Source organism: Rhinoderma darwinii, chromosome 1 (genome assembly GCF_050947455.1).
Source record: "Rhinoderma darwinii isolate aRhiDar2 chromosome 1, aRhiDar2.hap1, whole genome shotgun sequence".
Taxonomy (NCBI): domain Eukaryota; kingdom Metazoa; phylum Chordata; class Amphibia; order Anura; family Rhinodermatidae; genus Rhinoderma; species Rhinoderma darwinii.
Window position 1 is genome coordinate 517,292,986 of NC_134687.1, and position 23,043 is coordinate 517,316,028.

A 23,043-nucleotide genomic window follows, 5' to 3' on the forward strand; every position below is an offset into this window, starting at 1 on the left:
TGTTTAAATGATTTAGTTTCGTGCAGCAGCCATCTTGTCTGGAGTTCCCATTTTGGTTTTATTGTAGTGAATAGGAAAGTCATTGTTCCTTTAATACAAGTAATGTTGATTTCGTATGTTTTATCTTTGACCTTGGTTCCCATGCGAAGATGGACAGGCAGGGAGATGGGAGGATGGCAAATATGCGTGAGGGAAGGTCTCCCCCATCTCCACGAGAATATTCTGTCCAAGAGAGAGATAAGACACCTGTAAACATAATGTGTGAAGAATTATAATGATGTATCTGGGATGTATTTTATTGTATGCTTTTTACTGAATAACAAATATTGTTACATTGTCTCTGATTGGTTTACCTCAAGCCTACACCCCTTCGGAATTTCAGTTTAACAGTTTGAGTTTGGTAATAAATCCTTCAGAGGAGTATTTTGAACATTTCAGCGTGTCTGTGTGTTTTCTTCTCCTCTCTCGATATATATCGGTGAAATATCCTAATTAGGATACTGACTAATGGAGTCTGGCCTTGAGAGTCTGTTGGGACTCGTATAAATTTCAGTCTAATATATTTTGAGCGATGGATTTCCACGACACAAGGAACACTACATTTATTACACATCTCCCTGTTGAATTATTCAGCATTTCCCTTAATGAGATGCAATTTAAAAAGGGACTCCCTTTTTATAAATTGTATATCTTCAGACTCTGAAGACTCCAGTGGGAAGTAATCTCTTTTTATCGCTAAGCAATCGTTCAGGGCTTTTATGTTGAAATGGTTTTCAGGTTGACAAGGGAAATTAATTTAAGTCTATCTGATTGTCTTTTCATGGTAAGTAAACATTGACTGTTTCTAAAAAAGAGATGTCAAATGTGAGGCTATACAGGGAGACACATGTCAAATACCACAATGTGTGACAGCAATTATTATTCAGGTGCTCTGTATTTTCCAGAGATTTAAGTGCTAGCTTTAAATCTGCACCATGTTATTAAAGACTTGGCACATGGTGACATTGGATGTGAAATGAGCTACAGCATTCAAAATAACATAACGGTGAAAGATAATGCTTTGACCTAGTATGACCGTGACATATTTGCTACCGACACCATTTAAGGCTCGTTTTAAGGCTCTAACAACCTGTCAGTTGTACAATGCCGTAAAAGGGCTTCCATAGACTTCCATGGAGCCATTTAGTACCACCGTAAGCCTCGTAAAAAAAACTTGCCATATTTCATCGGATGTTGTATTACGGAGGCATTCTCCTCTAGATACAATTAGGGCAGATTTACTTATTCTGTCCTAAGGATAAAACTAGACCAGGCAGGCAGAAGCTGTGCCCAATTTATCACGGTAGAACAGACTGCATGATAAATTTGACACATCTTGCCATACATGTTCGAAAACATTTCTCCTTCTTATGCTACCTCATGGTTGACATACTTTACATCAATATTTTGGGCCAAAAAAATAGTGCACGCCTTTATAATTTGAAGTCTCCACTTAGCCATGCCCTTTCTTTAAATGAAGGTGCTAAAAGTGTCTAAAACACATAATAAATTTGGTGCATGCCGTGTCCACCACTTTTATGGCTCAAATTTTGCCAAAATTCTGATGCATTTTGCTTAGCAAATCTCCCCCATTGGTTTTGGGGAGATATCTCCAAAATACAGCACCCCACTGAGAATCATAAGTCCATAGTACTAATCCACAAGAGACTCCATGTGTCTCCATAACCTGCTATGTGCATGAGGCCTTATTGCATGACAATCCCATTGCCTTTGCCATGTTACAGTTGTGCGACAGTAATGCAACTTTCTATTGACTCATGGGAAAGAAAAAAGGCGCACAACTAAAAATTGTACAAAAGTCAAATTTTTAGACTTACATTGGACGTCACACAACAGAAAAACTCTGGTAGCTCAGGCCAGAGCCACTATTTGAAAGGTTTCTTTCTATCACAGAATATTATGGCCTAAGTATAGACTATGCTATACAAGTGTGCAGTGGGAAAATACATTTAAATACAGTGGAAAGAATTAAAAAGATCAAAATAGCAAATTAAGGCTATTAAAAGATGGCAATGATATGGATCAAATCTATAATTAAATTTTCAATCCATTCCAATTATAATTCATAGTTTTAAAGGGTGTTTGTGTTAAAGCATTGTACCTATGACAATTTAATTATGATAAAAATTACTTAAAGGGGTTGTCCGCTTTAGACAATCTCTTCTTGTTAGAAGAATCCATTGACAATAAGCGGATTACAAACTATCCCCCTACTGGGACCCTCTGCGATCAGTTGTTTTCTATGGGGAAACCTGTCAGGAAGTGTTAAATTTTTCTGTAGTGCCACCACAGGGGAAATTATACATTGCACAGTGCCCATTCAACTAGATATGTTGTTACTTTAATGAAGGATGAAGAGATGAGGATGAAGAACAAAGGATCCCTTTCTAAGGCTTCGTTCACATCTGAGTCAGGGCTACGTTCCGTCTGAGCTTTCCGTCGGAACGGTGCGCTGACTGACACAAACGGAAACCAGAGGTTTCTGTTTCCATCACCATTGATTTCAATGGTGACGGATCCAGTGCCAATGGTCAGGGCTCCGTTCCGACGGAAAGCTCAGACGGAACGGAGCCCTGACCCAGATGTGAACGAAGCCTAACTCAGAGTTACCTAAAATGTATATCAAAATGAGTTTTCTAAACTGGACAATCCCTGTATTGAATTTAGACATGTGACTAAATTGTCATAAAACATGACACGTCACGACTTCGCACAGGAAACGGTATATGGGAAAACAGGATACAGCTAAGGAACCATTTGCAGAACAAACATGAGAAGACACAACAACGCTCAAGCAAGGAGGAAGAGGGCAGAGTCCTTTTTATAGTCCAGGGTGCGTTGTGATTAGGAAGCACTGGCCCTTTAAGGCCAGGAACATGCGTGTGCACCCTAGTTGAAGCAGTGGAGAACTGCAGCTGCGTGTGCTGGCATCTTCGGGGAAGGAGATGCCGGCAAGCTTCAAGTGTCCTGCGGTCGCGGCTGCCGGTGAGTATGACGTGCCGGCGGCAAGCAACTATGGGCACAACAACACATTTTCATAGATGTGTCTCACTGTCATTTTGTTACCGATTTACATTTTTCATATCTGACCTCCAGCATCTGAACGCATTAGTTAGAGGCTATACCACAGCAATTGCCAAGGTTACCCTGACCCTTAGATATCTGTAGGGGAAAACAATTTATAGTACAAATTCTTGGATGGGTATCTTGGCATTCTCTTCAAACAGATACCAGTGTCACAGATGGCTGCAACCCAAGGCAAAGACATTAAGATAAATGCAATGTGCCAGATTTGCAGCAAGTATTTAATATCCAGCTAGCGGGTATTAGGTCGAGGATTATGACACAGATGGCAATGCTGCTACACTGAAAATATTAAACTCCAATATTAAAAGAGGACTTTGCGTAATTTGTATTGTTGCCTTAAAAAAGAGCAGTAATTTCTCCTGACATGTCTATTTTAGGAAATCATTTTATTAACCATGAAATAACAATTCTGGAGCATCTTTACTTAGGACTCTATATTGTGCCGTTGCTCTGTTATTCCTCCTAGAAATTTTATGATTAAATTGAAAACTGGTTCATACCTGTTGGAGGTTTGTCCCTACACAGACTCACAATGTCCAATCAGTGACGACAGAGTTAGACTGCATAGAGACACGCCCCTTTGACAAGGGAAGTAGTAACACCCAATTGTCAATATATGCATACATTACTAAGAGGAATAACAGAGTAACATATTCCAGAATTTATATTTCATGGGAAATACAAGTATTTACTAAAGTATACATGTCAGCACAAGTGACAGGTCCTCTTTAACCTTGTATTGCCTTGTGTCTTGTATAAAAGTGCATCCTATATCACTTGTTGTCAACTTCACAAATAACTGTTTTATAGGTTTTATAGTATTTATTATTTTTTTTGTTTCTTTGGTTTGCTAAAATAGTTTTTCAAATATATGATTAGAAGGTTTTTACCCTTTAATGTAGCATACCACTACATCCTGAATTCTTGAGTTGTCCTTTTCTGTCAAATTTTTAAAAATTGTGTTTCTTAATTATACCTACAGTATTCATCTAAAGGCTGGGTGACAATCAATATTGTAGCCATTAAAATTTATTTGACATCTGATCACTGATCATACAAGTCCTCTCTTTACATTAAGCAAAGAATCCGACACGGTTTTAATGTGACCTTAAACAAACTTTTGATGGTATTGTGCTGTTATAGCCCAACTAGGCATTTTGACCTTTCATGAAGATCATATTTACCTCCCCTTTATATTTCTCTTAGTTAATGTCTCAGAATAGAACAAGTCTGCACATCCTCTCTATCCACCCTCTCCCGCCTAACCCCCAACATCTAAGGACTTCCAGGAACAAACATAGATCACAGCTACATCATCTGTCGGATTGATACATCCAAGATTCCTTTGCAATACTTTTTTTTAACTACTAGTTGGAATCAGCGTAGATATCTACTTACTAACATAACATGATCAAAACCTAAACTTGGTTTCATCATCACTCTGATCTCAAAAATAAAGACTTTACAAAGTATCCAAGAGGGTTGTGAATAAATTACTCCAGAGTCTCATACCCCTGCCCCCTCCCCATGTTTACCATTATATTTCCGTAATATATAAAAAAAAAAACACACACACACACACACATATGTATATATATATATATATATATATATATATATATATATATATATTGCAGCTATTGTATCTCCTATTAGGATTAACAACCTCTCAGGCATCAAGACCAGAAGACAACTCAAATTCTATATGTACTGTTATTTTTTCCTAAACACTCTTAAACCACATTATCACAAGGTTATTTTGTGCCTTCACAATTAGGTTCACACTATATTTGAGCACTACGTTCAGTGTATATGTCAGGAAATTCCCCCAATGTATACATTCAGCGTGCTCAAAGACTACTATTAGCCAGATACTTGCAAATAAAGAAAAAGGGCGTAGACAACTAGATTTTGTAATGTCCGCGGCCCTGGACCGTCGCTCTCACTTACCCCCCGACGACCAGGACTGCTGACCTCCGTGTCTGAGCCAGCATCTCCCACCAAGGAGACACCAGCGCTCACATCCGCCCGGCTCTGCACTGGTCTCTAGGGTCCGTGCGTGCGCTCATTCCCAGCCTTAAAGGGTCAGCACCCACATGAATATAATGACAAAATCATCCCCAGATCACCCTGGACTATAAAAAGGGCTCTGCCCTTTTACTCCATGCCTGAGCGTTGTTGTGTATTCCCATTTTATTCTTAGCAAATGGTCCTTTGCTGTGTTTGTTCCTGAGCTTCTTCTAGTGTTAGAGTCATGTTGTGCCATCTGTCTTGCCTGCTGTCATACACCACGTCTGGGGTTAGCTGCCACGTCTGCTGTCTTACACCACGTCTGGTGTCATCTGCCACGTCTGCTGTTATACACCAAGTCTGGTGTCATCTGCCACTCCTGATATCATCCGCCACGTGTGGCATCATATACCTTCAAGATCCATCTGTGCCTAAGCCTCTGCTATTGTCTGGACTATTACAGGTACTCATTTGCTAGGACTTTGCATAGAATCTAAAGACTGTTCTTTGGTCAGATGCTACTCTGCTTCGTAAACTGAAAATGAATACCAATTGTATAAAGTCATTCAATTATGCCATTATAAATCTTCCCTTAATGCTATAATAACAATAAATTAAATATAGCAAAAATGTCAGGTAGGGTCCGTGGACCCACCCTTGGCGGTATGGCAGCTGGCCAACAGGGCGCAGGTCAGAGTCTATATTTTATATAGGGTACCTGTGGCAGCTCGGACAGTAGCAAGGCAGGCTTGGCAGGAACTAGGCAGCAGGTAGATGTCAGGTGTGGAGAAGCAGGACAGGCGTGATATACAGCACAGCACGCACTAGATCAGGATACAGGTTACTGGAACTGGGAACACTGGGAGCAGGAAACACAAGGGGACTATTTGCAAGACAGACTTGGAATACAACAACAAAGCTCAGGCGTGGGAGGATGGGGCTGGGACCTTCTTATAGCCCAGGGTGCTCTGGAGCAATTAGCTCAATCACCAACATGCATGCGCTCTGGCTTCTTAAGTCTGGACTGAGCTCGTGACCACACCCTGGTGGTCACTGGGGAGTAGGACGGCCGTATCTGCAGACATTTCTTAAGAGAAGGGAGTCGACTGGATGGAAGGAGTTCGTGGTCAGCGACCACGGACGTTACAGTATCCCCCTTCTTATGCCCCCTCCTCTTGGGACCAGAATGAGAGAGAAACCTCTTAATGAGGGTAGGAGCGTTGAGATTCTCTTCTGGCTCCCAGGACCTCTCTTCTGGACCAAACCCCTTCCAATCTACTAAATAAAAGGTTCTTACTGTTACTTTTTTAATGTCCAAGATCTCCTTAACCTCAAAGATGTCTGGAGGGCCGCTGGAGGCAACCGCAGGGCTTGGAGTCTTGGTAAAGCGGTTCAGAAACAATGGTTTCAGGAGAGAAACATGGAAGGAGTTGGGGATCTTGAGGGTAAGAGGCAGCCGAAGCTTGTAGGCGACAGGGTTGATCTGCTGCAGGAACTTGAAGGGACCGAGTAACCTTGGAGCAAATTTGTACGACGGCACCCTCAGTCCAATATTCCTGGAGGACAGCCAGACCTTCGTGCCAGGAAGAAACTGAGGGGGTTCTCTTCTGCTTGTGTCCGCCTTCCACTTCATGTGGTCGACCGCCAGCAGGATGGAGGATCAAGTCTGCTGCCAGATCTGCAGAAAGTCCCCAAAGGCCATGTCAGAAGCTGGCACCTTGGATGTAACAGGAACCGGGAGAGTAATTCGTGGGTTCTGGCCATAGACAATAAGGAACGGTGTCTTATGTGTGGACTCGCTGGTGTGATGGTTGTAAGAGAACTCAGCCCATGGAAGCAACTGCATCCAGTCATCATGCTGCTTGGAGATGAAGTGGTGTAGGTAGTTCTCCAAGATCTGATTGATCCTCTCGACCTGACCATTGGACTGAGGATGGTAGGCAGAGGAAAAGTCCAACTTTATACCTAGGAGTCCGCAGAGGGCTCACCAGAACTTCAAGGTGAACTGTACCCCCCAATCAGACACAATATGCTGCGGTAAGCCATGCAGGCGGAAGATGTGTTGGATGAACAGCTTGGTCAGCAGAGGAGCAGAAGGAAGACCGGTCTTTGAAAATCGATCCACTACCACCCAGACAGTACTGCATCCGGCAGAGAGAGGCAGGTCCGTAATAAAGTCCATACCTATATGCTGCCAGGGGGCATTGGGCACAGGTAATGGCTGGAGCAGACCAGCAGGTCTAGAGTGAGCGACCTTGTTGTCTGCACATACTGAACATGAAGAAACAAAGTCCATAATGTCATTGGGCAGTGTGGGCCACCAGAAATGACAAACAATCAGATCCCGAGTCTTATGGGTCCCCGCGTCACCTGCCATTCTAGAGGAGTGTCCCCAGCAGGGGATTCTTCCACGGTCAGCCAGGCACACAAAAGTTCTCCCTGGAGGAATGCCCCCAACTTGCAGGGGATTGACAGAGATAATACAAGACGGATCAATGATGTTCTTTGGAATTTCCATGGTGTCTTCTGTCTCGACCTGGACAAGGCATCGGCCCTCACAATCTTGTCGGCGGGGCGATAATGGAGGTGAAACTGACACCTGGTAAAGAACAGTGACCACCTGGCCTGACGAGAGTTCAGCCGTTGGGCCATCTGAAGATAGGTAAGGTTCTTATGGTCCGTAAAAATCAGGATGGGATGAGCTGCGCCCTCTAGTAGATGTCTCCACTCCTCCAGAGCCAATTTGATGGGCAGTAACTCCCAATCCCCAATCGAGTAGTTGCGTTCTGCGGAAGAGAAGAGCTTAGAAAAATATCCACATACCATTGACTTGCCCTTGGAGCCTCTCTGGAACAGGAGTGCACCAGCACCGACAGAGGATGCATTCACCTCCAAAGAGAACTGTAGAGAGACATCTGGATGATGGAGGATAGAGGCTTACATGAAGGCACTCTTCAGGATATTGAATGCGGACTCTGCCTCATGAGTCAACGCCTTGGCCTTCTTAGTGAGGTTAGAGATAGAAGTCAGTGAGGAGAAGTTTGGAATAAACTGTCTGTAAAAATTGGCGAATCCCAGAAAGCGCTGTATGGCCCTCAAGCCTTGAGGGCATGGCCATTCCAGGACAGACTTTACCTTTTCAGGATCCATCTTGAGACCTCGATTCGAGACGATATAGCCCAGGAAGGGTAGAGCATCGTTTTCAAACACGCACTTTTCCAACTTAGCGTACAGACGATTCTCCCTTAACCACAGCAAAACTTGACGGACATGTCTCTGATGCGTCATAGGATCTGGAGAAAAAAATCAAGATATCATCAAGGTAGACTACTACACAAACAGAGGAGGTCACGGAAAATCTTATTAACAAACTCCTGGAAGACCGCGGGAGCATTACACAGGCCGAAGGGCATTACTAGATATTCATAGTGTCCATCACGGGTGTTAAATGCAGTCTTCCATTCATCACCCTGGCGAATCCGGACTAGGTTGTAAGCCCCACGCAGGTCAAGTTTTGAAAAAATCTTGTCACCACTTATACGATCAAACAGTTCTGAGATTAGTGGCAACGGGTATTTATTTTTCACCGTGATCTGGTTCAGACCTCAGTAGTCAATACAAGGACGAAGAGAACCATCCTTCTTTCTGACAAAGAAGAACCCGGCTCCTGCCGGGGAGGAAGACTTCCGTATGAAGCCCCACTCCAAGTTCTCTTTCACATAGGAGGACATGGACAGAGTCTCTGGCAAGGAGAAAGGATAAACCCTACCACGAGGAAGGGATGCACCAGGAGTCAGCTCGATAGGGCAGTCATACGCCCGGTGTGGAGGCAATGTCTCCGCCTCCCTCTTGCTGAAGACGTCCGAAAATGCAGCATAATGACCCGGCAATCCTGCCAATGACCGAGGCAGCGAAAGCTGAGCCGAACAAATCTGCACCAGGCATCGGCTTTGACACTCAGGGCCCCACTTGAGAACCTCTCCAGAATCCCAGTCCAGGACTGGGGCATGTAGTCGGAGCCAAGGCAAGCCCAGCAACACAGGGTTAACGGCTTTGGATAGGACATAGAAAGGCATGGTCACAGCTATAACTGGGTCTGGCAGAGGTAGTCCATTCACTGATGCAACTGTCAACGGCCTCTCCAAGGGGGTGGTGAGAGACCTAATGCGTTCTCTCGCCGGATACTATGGTCACTGGTGTGGACAATTTAGACAAAAGTCCTTTCTTACCCAAGGTTGCCTCTCCTAGCAACCCTAGGCTTTGGTATTTTTGGGGACACAGGCTCACAAGATGGCCACCGAGGCCGCAATATAGACAGAGTCCCGAAGTTCGTCTGCGTTGTCTCTCCTGGATGGATAGTTTACACTAGTCCATCATCACAGACTCCTTATGAGGATGACATCTGAGGACAGCAGGGCTTGCTGCAAAGTAGGGACCAGACTTGGAAGGCCTCCCTCCCGACGAACCTCTTGGAGGCGTTCTCAGATCCGCATATCAATCCGGGCCGACAGAAGGATGAGGTCATCCAGGGTAGATGGCAGGTCTCGAGTGGCAAGTTCATCCTTAATTTTAGGAGACAGTCCATGCCAGAAGGCAGCCACCAGGGCCTCATTGTTCCATAACAGTTCTCCCGCCAGGGTGCGGAAGTGGATGGCGTACTCGCTCACGGAGGTGTCTCGTTGGCGTAGGTTAATCAAGGAAGCCGCTGCAGATGAGACCCGTCCAGGCTCCTCAAACACCATGCAAAAATCCGGAGGAAGCCCTGGAAGTCACGGGTCTCTGGTCCTTGTCTCTCTCAGATAGGGTTCGCCCATGCAAGAGCCTTGCCAGTGAGGAGAGAGATGATGAAAGCGACCCTTGCGCCGTCAGACGAAAACGTCCTAGTATACAGGCTGAAGGGGATCTGGAACTGGTTCAAAATTCCATGACAGGCACCTGCGTCTCCATCATAGCGGTCCGGAAGTGGCAAAGAAAAACGTGGGTCGACACTGCCAGGAGGTGTAGTCTGAGGATCAACACTGCCAGGAGGTGTGGTAGGATGGACGGCTGATCGTGCCTCCTGCCGACGTGCGAGAATGTTCAAAGCCTGGAGGAGTTGGTCCTGTCGATACCGGAGGTCTAGCATATCCACCCGCATCTCTTGTGACGTCGTCATGGTTTTGGATCGACCAGCGGGGTCCATGCCCTGAGCTTACTGTCACGTAAGGTTCGTGGACCCACTGGGCCTTACTGCCTTGGCGGTATGGCAGCTGGCCAACAGGGCGCAGGTCAGAGTCTATAGTTTACATAGGGTACCTGTGGCAGCCCGGACAGTAGCAAGGCAGGCTTGGCAGGAACTAGGCAGCAGGTAGACGTCAGGCATGGAGAAGCAGGACAGGCGTGGTATACAGCACAGCATGGCTACAGCTAAGCATGGCACTAGATCAGGATACAGGTTACAGGAACGGGGAACACTGGGAGCAGGAAACACTAGGGGACCATTTGCAAGATAGACTTGGAATACAACAACAAAGCTCAGCGTGGGAGGATGGGGTTGAGACCTTCTTATAGCCCAGGGTGCTCTGGAGCAATTAGCTCAATCACCAGCATGCGTGCGCTCTGGCATCTTAAGTCTGGACTGAGCTCATGACCACACCCTTAGTTCACTGGGGAGCAGGGTGGCCGTATGTGCAGACATCTCTTAAGAGAAGGGTGTCGACTGGATGGAAGGAGTTTGTGGTCAGCGACCACAGATATTACAAAAAAATGACAAAAATCCTTTAAGACAAAGTCAGTTGAACACACTATTTAAAAGCACCCATAAAAAACACAAAGTACATAAAATTGTACAGCAAAAGGACAGTGTATTACCATGAGGCGGGACATACATGGAGGTGACAACGGTTCAAGTCATAATATATCATATCATACCAGCAATGTATATATCCAATATATGCACCTAAGTTGCTCTATATAGAGCCAAGATATCAAGTAATCAATGTCTTAAGTAATCAATGTCTAGACTTAGACCATACATTAAATAGAACCTCACCCACCATAAACCATAGTAACTGCCTGTACACTGCGCGTTTCGCACCTGGCTTCATCAGGTGGTGCTGGATCAATGTGTCGTGGATGTTTAAATAGTCAGCATAACAGCTGAATCCTAATTGGACCCTGTTTACTCACCGTAAGGATCCTTTTTGGTGCATGCAAGTGGCCTGGCTGCACCTCAATAGCGACGATCACGACATCCGTAAGTCAGTATTGCGCAGAAGCGCAGCACCCTATCTCACAATACGCGGTGAGCGATGTCACGAACGGCCCCTGACCACACGCATGCGCACTACACCTTTGAATCGACTGCAGCCATATTGGATATTGGCACTGATAATATATCTATCTAATCAACTCTTGATATTACCATCACTGCCAGTAACCATATTGATGTAGAAGTTCATAAAAATAACATACATTAGAATGTACAGCGAACATACGAAGTACCATTATATTAAAGATCCATAATACCTCTAAAGGTCATCCTACATATAGCGACCTCTACTGTTAAAAAAAAACCAGAATAAAAGTACCAATACATTTATTTGGGACAAGACAAGATAACCCCAAGCCAAAATCACTTCTACCAAAATATATTTAAACATGCCAAATATGTGCAGAAAGAGCCCACATTCATGCCTAAGGACTCAATGTGCACATACTCAGCAAACCTATCAAAGAAGCTTTTGTGACGAAAATTGTGTATGCGTGAATATGAAAGTGAATCCATATACCCAAATATAATATATAATGTATAGATCATATGTGTAAATTTTATGCTTGAAACTTCACTATCCAAACTATTTCTGAGCTTACCCAAAATTAGTAAGCAAAGTGCTGTAAAGAAAAATAATGCAATAAATGTATGACTAATGTGCATAGTGAAGTGAAAAAAATATTCAATGTAAAAAATGTAAATGTAAAAAGAAGAAAAATAAAGTGTTACCAAAAACACCACAAACCTAATGAGATCTATCAGAGACCTATATGAGACCTTTCAAGCTCATATATTATTACATTCTGTACTCCATACACCCAAATCCCTATCTGTATACAAAAGGAATAATTTTATTCTGCAACATATCACTATGTCCAGTGTGCTGAAGGGATATGAAATTTCACAAGAGAATACAATTTCACAGGAACCATGATGTTACTACAAGCATCCTCTACAGAAGAATCGAGATCCATTGTGAAAATATAAAAAACTATTCAGAAATTCCTCCTACACACAAAACATAATACATTACAAGGACATAGAAAATATTTTATTGAAATAAAAAAACACACACAACCCTCATTAACCATTTTATTGAGAATAAAAAAAATGCTGTCATTGAAGTAGTCCTCGAATCCAACATAGTCCAACCACCGAACCTGTAATATAACAAACACACAAAAATAATTAGTAACACATAAAAAAGCAAAACAATTCTTAAACTTACCTTTCCTGGGTTCAGCGCTGGAACCGCAATGTCAGCGAGTTTGTCCCTATATCTAATACTATCATGTGTGATACTGTCTGTTGAGCTACTGTATCTAATCCTATAATGTGTGATACTGTTTGTTGAGATACTGTATCTAATCCTATTATGTGTGATACTGTCTGCTGAGCCACTGTGTCTAATCCTATCCATAGTTTATAGGGTCGTAGTGCTATAGATTTGCTGTCTCCTATACACACACATACACATATACACACACATATACGCACATACTCACACACACATATATTCAGGAGCATAGTGTATGGTACTATTATATTCAGGGGCACAGTGTATAGTACTATTATATTCAGGAGTGCAGTGTATAGTACTATTATATTCAGGAGCACAGTGTATGTTACTATTATATTCAGGAGCACGATGTATATTACTATTATATTCAGGGGTGCAGTGTATAGAACTATTATATTCAGCACAGTGTATAGTACTATTATATTCAGGGACAAAGTGTATAGTACTATTATATTCAGGAGTACAGTGTATAGTACTATTATATTCAGGAGTGCAGTGTATAGTAAAATTATATTCAGGGATACAGTGTATAATACTATTATATTCAGGAGTACAGTGTATAGTACAATTATATTCAGGAGCACAGTGTATAGTACTATTATATTCAGGAGTACAGTGTATATGTAAAGGATCTGCCAGACACAGCTTCTGTGTCGACGCCCGTGGTTAATCAGTCTGCACCTGCTCCTAAGTCTGATAGAGTGACTCGATCTGCTACCACTCAGGCTGGGAGGCTGAGGAGTGGGAGAGCCTATCACAGCCTGGCCAGACGGAGCAAGCTCCCGCCCTCTGTCTATTTATACCTTTGTTTCCTGCTCCTCCTTTGCCTGTGATTCTGCCTGTTTCCTGGCTGTGCTGCTGCTATTTTCCTCTGCTTCATATTTACCCTGGCTTTACTGACTACTCTCCTGCTCTGCATTTCGTACCTCATACACTCCTGGTTTGACTCGGCTTGTTCACTACTCTTGTTGCTCACGGTGTTGCCGTGGGCAACTGCCCCATTTCCCTTAGCTTCTGTGTACCCTTGTCTGTTTGTCTGTCGTGCACATATTGAGCGTAGTGACCGTCACCCAGTTGTACGCCGTCGCCTAGGACGGGCCGTGCAAGTAGGCAGGGACTGAGTGGCAGGTAGATTACGGATCATCTGTCTGTCTCCCTACCCCGACATTACAGTATAGTACTATTAAATTCAGGAGTGCAGTGTGTAGTACTATTATATTCAGGAGTACAGTGTATAGTACTATTATATTCAGGAGTACAGTGTATAGTACTATTATATTCAGGAGCGCAGTTTATAATACTATTATATTCAGGAGTACAGTGTATAGTACTATAATATTCAGGAGTGCAGTGTATAGTACTATAATATTCAGGAGTGCAGTGTATAGTACTATTATATTCAGGGGCGCAGTGTATAGTACTATTATATTCAGGAGTACAGTGTATAGTACTATTATATTCAGGAGCACAGTGTATGGTACTATTATATTGAGGAGTACAGTGTAGAGTACTATTATATTCAGGGGCATAGTGTATAGTACTATTATATTCAGCACAGTGTACACCGCATTCCAAATTATTATGCAAATGTTATTTAACGCTGATTTTCCTAAATAGTCCATGCAAATGATAGTCAGTATAATCTTCAAGCCATGAACCGTTGGAGTATAATGCAAATGTAAAGGATCTGCCAGGCACAGCTTCGGGTTTAACGCCCATAGATAATCAGTCTTCACCTGAGTCTATGTCTCTGAGACTGACTCCAGCTTCCACCACTCAGGCTGGCAGGCTTAGGAGTGGGAGAGCCTATCGCAGCCGGGCCAGACTCAGCTAGCTCCCGCCCTCTGTCTATTTATACCTGCCTTTCCTGTTCCTCTTTGCTTGTGATTCTTTCCGTGTGGTTTCCTGGTCAAGCTACAGCTCCTACTATTTGATCCTGCTCCATACTGACCCTGGCTTACTGACTACTCTCCTGCTCTGTGTTTGGTACCTCGTGCTCTCCTGGTTTGACTTGGCTCGTTCACCACTCTGGTTGCTCACAGTGTTGCCGTGGGCAACTGCCCCTTTCCCTTTGCTTTGTATTCCCTTGTATGTTTGTCTCGTGCACTTACTGAGCGTAGGGACCGCCGCCCAGTTGTACCCCGTCGCCTAGGGCGGGTCATTGCAAGTAGGCAGGGACAGAGTGGTGGGTAGATTAGGGCTCACTTGTTCGTTTCCCTACCCCCGTCGTTACAGCAAATTTTATTGAACAAATTTTTTTTTAGAAGTAAAAAACTCAAAATGCACTGTTTCAAATTATTATGCACAACAGAGATCAAAACATTTTAAAGGTTGTAAAGAGAACTAAAATGGTAATTTGTTGAATTTGCAGCATCAGGAGGTCATATTCAGAGAAATCAAAAGCTCTTTCAATCAAAAAAAACTTAACAGGCCAAGTTACATGTTAATGAGGCTCTGTCACCAAATTCTCAAATCCCTATCTCCTATTGCATGTGATCGGCGCTGCAATGTAGAGAACAGTAACGTCTTTTGTTTTTTTTTAAAACGTTCATTTTTGGCCAAGTTATGAGCTATTTTATATATATGCAAATGAGCTTTGAAATGGACAATTGGGCGTTTTTTTTTTCGTTATGTCCAACTGGGCGTGTATTGTGTTTTTAACTGGGCGTGTTTACGTGTATGACGCTGACCAATCAGTGACCAGTCAGCGTCATACACTCCTCTCCATTCATTTACACAGCAGCGATGTGCAGCCACATACACAGAGATTAACGTTAATCCAGTGTCCTGATAATGAATACACATGAAATCCAGCCTGGACATCATGTGTATTCAGAATCCTGACACTTCTGAATCTTTTCTGTGAGATTCCAGCAAGCCACGAGCCATCTCGCGAGATTACGAGGTAAACGAGATTTCGTTTCCCTTGCTAGAAATCTCAAAGAAAAGAGTCGGAAGTGTCAGAATTCTGAGTACACATGACGTCCAGGCTGGATGGTCATGTGTATTCATTATCAGGACACTTGATTAACATTAATCTCTGTGTATGTGGCTGCACATCGCTGCTGTGTAAATTAATGGTCAGCGCCATACACGTAAACACGCCCAGTTAAAAACACAATACACTCCCAGTTGGACATAACGAAAAAAAAAACGCCCAATTGTCCATTTCAAAGCTCATTTGCATATATATAAAATAGCTCATAACTTGGCCAAAAATGAAAGTTTAAAAAAAAACAAAAAACTTTACTGTCAGGCTGGGTTCACACTACCAATTTTCAGGCGTAAACGAGGCGTATTATGCCTCGTTTTACGCCTGAAAATAGGGCTACAATATGTCGGCAAACATCTGCCCATTCATTTGAATGGGTTTGCCGACGTACTGTGCAGACAACCTGTAATTTACGCGTCGTCGTTTGACAGCTGTCAAAAGACGACGCGTAAAATTACAGCCTCGTCAAAAGTGCAGGACACTTCTTGGGACGTTTTTGGAGCCGTTTTCTCATAGACTCTATTGAAAACAGCTCCAAAAACGGCACGAAAACGCCGCGAAAAACGTGACTTGCTCATAAAACGTCTGAAAATCATGTGCTGTTTTCCGTTGAAAACAGCTCCGGATTTTCAGGGTATGTGCACACACACTAATTACGTCCGTAATTGACGGACGTATTTCGGCCGCAAGTAGTGGACCGAACTCAGTGCAGGGAGCCGGGCTCCTAGCATCATACATATGTACGATGCTAGGAGTCCCTGCCTCTCCGTGGAACTACTGTCCCATACTGAAAACATGATTACAGTACGGGACAGTTGTCCTGCAGAGAAGCAGGGACTCCTAGCATCGTACATAACTATGATGCTAGGAGCCCGGCTCCCTGCACTGAGTTCGGTCCGGAACTTGCGGCCGAAATACATCCGTAAATTACGGACGTAATTAGTGTGTGTGCACATACCCTCAGACGTTTTTGGCTCAGCGTGTGAACATACCCTTATCTACATTGCAGCGCCGATCACATGCAATAGGAGATAGGGATTTGAGAATCTGGTGACAGAGCCTCTTTAACATAGGACCCCTTCTTTGATATCACCTTCACAATTCTTGCATCCATTGAATTTGTGAGTATTTGGACAGTTTCTGCTTGAATATCTTTGCAGGATGTCAGAATAGCCTCCCAGATCTTCTGTTTTGATGTGAACTGCCTCCCAACCTCATAGATATTTTGCTTGAGGATGCTCCAAAGGTTCCCAATAGGGTTGAGGTCAGGGGAACATGGGGGCCACACCATGAGTTTCTCTCCTTTTATGCCCATAGCAGGCAATGACACAGAGGTATTCTTTGCAGCATGAGATGGTGCATTGTCATGCATGAAGATAATTTTGCTATGGAAGGCACGGTTCTTCTTTTTGTACCACGGAAGAAAGTGGTCAGTCATAAACTCTACGTACTTTGCAGAGGTCATTTTCACACCGTCAGGGACCCTAAAGGGGACTACCAGCTCTCTCCCCATGATTCCAGCCCAAAACATGACTCCGCCACCTCCTTGCTAATGTCGCAGCCTTGTTGGGACATGGTGGCCATTACCCAACCATCCACTACTCCATCCATCTGAACCGTCCAGGGATGCACGGAACTCATCAGTAAACAACACGGTTTTAAAATTAGTCTTCATGAATTTCTGAGCCCACTGCAACCGTTTCTGCTTGTGAGCATTGTTTAGGGGTGACTGAATTAGAGCTTTATGCACACTTGCAAACCTCTGGAGGATCCTACACCTTGAGGTTCGCGGGACTCCAGAGGCACCAGCGGCTTCAAATACCTGTTTGCTGCTTTGCAATGGCATTTTAGCAGCTGCTCTCCTAATCCTATTAATTTGTCTGGCAGATACCTTCCTCATTATGCCTTTATCTGAACGAACCCATCTGTGCTCTGAATCAGCCACAAATCTTTTCACAGTACGATGATCACGCTTAAGTTTTCTTGAAATATCCAATGTTTTCATACCTTGTCCAAGGTATTGCACTATTTCACGCTTTTCGGCAGCAGAGAGATCCTTTTTCTTTCCCATATTGCTTGAAACCTGTGGCCTACTTAATAATGTGGAACGTCCTTCTTAAGTAGTTTTACTTTGATTGGGCACACCTGGCAAACTAATTATCAAAGGTGTCTGAGATTGATTACAATGATCCAATGAGCCCTAAGACACAATACAATCCATGAGTTTAATTGAAAAACTAATAATTAAATGTTAATGACACTTAAATCCAATGTGCATAATAATTTGGAACACGGTGTATAGTACTATTATGTTCAGGGGAGCAGTGTATGGTACTATTATATTCAGGGGCGCAGTGTATAATACTATTATATTCACGGGCGCAGTGTATAGTACTATTATATTCAGGGGCGCAGTGTATAGTACTATTATATTCAGCGGCGCAGTGTATAATACTATTACATTCAGGGGCGCAGTGTATAGTACTATTATATTCAGGGGCGCAGTGTATGGTACTATTATATTCAGGGGCGCAGTGTATAGTACTATTATATTCAGGAGCACAGTGTATAGTACTATTATATTTAGCGGCGCAGTGTATAGTACTATTATATTCAGGATATACAAATACAATACCACCGAAAAAGGGCACAGACACAGAGTAATGTTCAATATAAAGCAACGTTGCTGAACACTATGAGATCTACTGTGTTTGCGTCCTAGGTAATGACCAAGATAACCTTGGTGCATCGATCAACAATTGATGAATCCAACAAAGAAAATGATCGACTGAAGCACAACAAAAATGATAGCAAAAATACAAAATTTTATTGACATGAAACCATAACAAAGGTTAAAACTGGAACAGGGAATGAGTCACTCAATAAAAAGACATCAACCACAAACATGTACCGGATGTAGATGTGACATAAATCTATACAAGCTTGTTAATTTGTTGATACAGCAAAGGTGGAATAGTATACGTGCCTGTGCGGACCTGTAGCTGATAAAGCCTAATGAATAATGGCAAAAAGAAGGTCAACAGGGGATAGAATGCATGTATGTACTGCCTAGGTTGCCTCTATGAGAGTATATGTGTGGCAACAGTTATATGCAGATACCTGAACACAGTGATTGTCTATATATGTATGATAGCCTAGTGTATGCCATGGTGTGTATTGCAGGATCAGTGCTACAAATAACATACAGCATTATGCATAACCGCACAAAGAGGTAACAGGCCAGTACCAGGCAAGAAAGTCAGTAATAGCTGTACAACATACCAGTAGACATGAAGAGGATGTCTGGACCCGACGCGCGTTTCGGCAACTGCCTTCGTCCGGGGTTAGGGTCAAACTGCTAAAATCTACCTATATATGGAGCGTGGCTCAGGTGTTTGCAATAGGAGAAAAGAGGAGGAGGCAGGATCAAATGACAAGAAAACGGCGTCTGGTGCGGGGTACCAAGATGGCGCTGCCCCACTTCCGGTCCGCGTCATCAGAGAGGATGTGGGGCGGCGCGGACTAACCACGCCCCCCACACATCTTACTCCGAGTCCAGACAGCGGTTGGAAGAGGCCAGGGCCACTCCCCCCTCGGACATAGACATCTGATCAGGATGTCATGAACACCAGCGCGCAATCCATCATCGATATGTGCCAGAAGGAAACAAGGAAGAGAGCTTACGATCCGAATGGTTTGCAGTGTATTATGTATTATTAGAAATAAAAAGTAGCAAACAGCGGCTTCTTGTGCTGTAATTTATGTGATGTGTAACATGAAAAAGAAGGAGGGGGAAAGGGGAGGAGGGGGGGGGGGATTGGTTGTGATGTTAAACAATAAATGAATGCAACCTGGCAATGGTGAGAGTGATGAGGTGAAAGAATATAAAGAAGAGTGTGAATGTGAAGAATTGAAAATGAAATTATTATGAATGTAAATGATGATGAATGTGAATGCTAATAAAAACGTGAATGAGGTGACAGATATGAAGTGTGATGCAAGTGAATTGTACTGGGAATGTGATGAAACATAGTGAAAACAAAAAAATCAAAAAAATCCGGTTAATGTGTATATGAAAATACAAGTGTAGTGGACACACGATTATATTATAACAGTCAATACTAGGTGACACCTAAATACTAAGTCCAGAAAAACCATAATATTGAAGCCACATGTATTAATACAAAAATACAATACAAACCAATGTCTACACATATAGCAGACAGTATATATATCACTTTAGGTTCTCTATGTTTGTAAAAACTAAACATATGTAATTGTGCCTAATAGAAACTACTAATAGCATTAAATAATTTAATAAGGAACAAATGCACCAGAACATATTATACCAAAGTACAAAAATAACGTATTGGAAGTGAATTATACAAAAATAAAGGATCAAATGATCCATACAAAAATGGAAATAAATAGTAGATGAGTAATATGTAATATGAGATGCAAATGATACCATATATACATAATGACCAATGCAAAAAATGTATACAAAACGCAGTATAGTATATCTTGTTTCCTCTTAGAAGAAGCGAAGAATGGACCGCAAGATGCCTCCTCAGATGAACTCAATAGAAGAATATCATGATTCTGTATATAAGGAAAACACAACAAGAGAGGGTAGTTAATTTCTAAAATGTGACAACAGGGATGAGGAAAAGATAAAAGCCAAGACCCACAAGGAGTCAATGGTTACAAAAACGAAACAAAGCTCAGGGATTCGTTTAATCCATGTGGAGACATTGTCCCAAGGGTCCAGATCCAACGAGACTCACATTGTGCGAGTTTTTGTTTGGTGGCCCCGCCTCTCGTACCACATATAATATGGTCAATCCCTCTCACCTTCAGCTTGGAGGGATCACATGAGTGGTGTGTTCTAAAATGTCGGGCCACAGGTTTCAACATCTCCAAAATTTCTGCCCCTGCTGCTCGCTTTATATCAGCCATATGTTCACGTACCCGCACCTTCAGCTCTCTGGAAGTAAGACCAATGTAAATCTTCGGGCACGGACATACAGCGTAATATATAACGGCTTTGGTAGTACATGTGATGGAATGAGTGATATTAAAAGTTTTACTGCCAGATACATCGGTGAAGGTAGTAACATCTTCTACATTAGGGCACGCTACGCATCTTCCGCAAGGCTTACATCCCCATCTTGGACCCTTGGTCCCGAATGGATATTTATTTTTTATTGGGTCATAGAAACTTCTTACAAGATGATCTTTTAGATTTTTGGATCGTCTTGCAGTCACAGAGGGATATTTTGTAATGAATCTGTTTAGGGAGGGATCGGTCAGGAGGATCGGCCAGTATCTTTTGAGGATTTCCTTCATTTGAGGCCATCGGGAATGGTATCCTGTAATGAACCTGACCTGGTTCTGTTTCTCTGCCTTCTTTTTGGGGAATAGCAGATCATCCCTAGAGGTCCCTTTTGCCCTACGATAGGCTTTTTTGATGGATCTAGCACTATATCCTCGCTCTAGGAAACGATGTTTCAAATCTGCTGCCTGTTTCTCAAATAACGAGTCAGAGGAACATATCCTCTTAATTCGTAAAAATTGTCCAATGGGGACCGCTGAAATGGTCTGTGGGGGATGAGATGAAGAAGAGTGGAGCAGTGCATTCACAGAGGTTTCCTTGCGGAAGACATCACTATGTATAAAGCCCTTCTCATCAGTGAAAATCTTGACATCCAAAAAGTCCACACAACTAGGATGTGCTTTATGGGTGAATTTAAGGTTTATATCATTCATGTTGAGCCCAACCATGAAGGAATCCAGGTCTGCATGTGTGCCCTTCCAGATGACCAGAATGTCATCAATGTAGCGGGCCCAAAAGAGGACCCGCGCCATTGATTCCTCCCGGTCATCTGAAAAAAGATTCCTCTCCCACAGCCCCAGGAAAAGGTTAGCGTAAGATGGTGCACACGCTGCCCCCATGGCTGTTCCCTGGAGCTGTAGGTAGAAGTAATCATTGAACACAAAGAAATTGTGTGTTAGGATGTATTCAAGCATCTGTGCAATGAATGCACATAGTGATTTGTCAAGTTCTGATATTGACAAAAAATACTGGACTGCTCTCAGACCATCTTCATGCTTGATGCATGTATAGAGAGACTCTACATCGATGGTGACTAGGAGCATGTCACCATCAATGCTGATGCCGCTGATCTTCTGCAAAAGATCAGCAGTATCGCGAATATACGATGGTAAATTGACCACCAGATTTTTTAAATGGTGGTCAATGAATCTGCATATCCCTTCAGTGAGGCTGCCCCTGCCTGAGATGATAGGTCTCCCTGGTGGAATCCTCTCATTTTTGTGGATCTTAGGCAGCAGATAAAGGGTGGGAATTGTGGGTTCGTCAATTGAAAGTGCCAAGTTGAGTTCTTTGGAGATGACATTATCTTCCACTGCCTGAAGAAGTTTGGCCTGCAATTCCCGTTTAAAGGCCGACAGAGGGTTGAAAGTCAACCTCTTGTAGCAATATTTGTCTCTCAGTTGTCTATTTGCCTCTGCCTCATACATGACACATGGCCACACTACCACATTACCCCCTTTATCTGCTGCCTTGAATACCACATCTTTGATTTTTTTCAATTGTTTTAAGCTGTTTCTCTCTAGCACAGTTAAATTGTCACATTTAATGTATCTTGGGATGTTATGAAATTCTTGAGTTACAGATTTAATGAAGAGGTCCACCGCGGGGCATAGACTAAGGGCAGGGAAGTTTTTTGATTTAATCCTAATGCATGCAGGAATATTACCTGCAGTTTCATCAATGTTATGTTCTCCCAGCAAATCTTCAAGCGCCTTGAGTGCCTGCTGTTCCTCAGATGTAGGAAACAGATCCCTGTCCACTGGTTTGTTGAACCATTTGTTGAAAATGAGTGAGCGGCCGAAGATGTGTAAATCTTTTACTGCAGAAAATATATCAAAGGCAGCACTGGGTGAAAAAGTCAGGCCCTTGGCTATCAGTTCCAAATCAATTTTAGAAAATACATGTGATGACAGATTAATTACCTTTAGTTGACTACTCGGTTCTCGTGCGTCTGGTCGTTTTTTATTGGCTGCTTGTCTTTGTGCCAGTTTTCTTTTAGGCCGAGTGTTAAAGGTGGATCTGTAGGGCATGGTATCGGTTTCACTCTGAGACGAAATGGAGGAGATGGAAGGGGTACGGTTGAGACCACCTGGGGCCTGGTTCCTTCTCCACCTGTATACTTTGTTATTTTGGAAGTCTCCAATATCTCTGGAAAATTTCCTGGACTTAACTTCCTGGATGTCTTTCTCCCACTCCACAAATTGGATATCAAGATTATGTTTGAA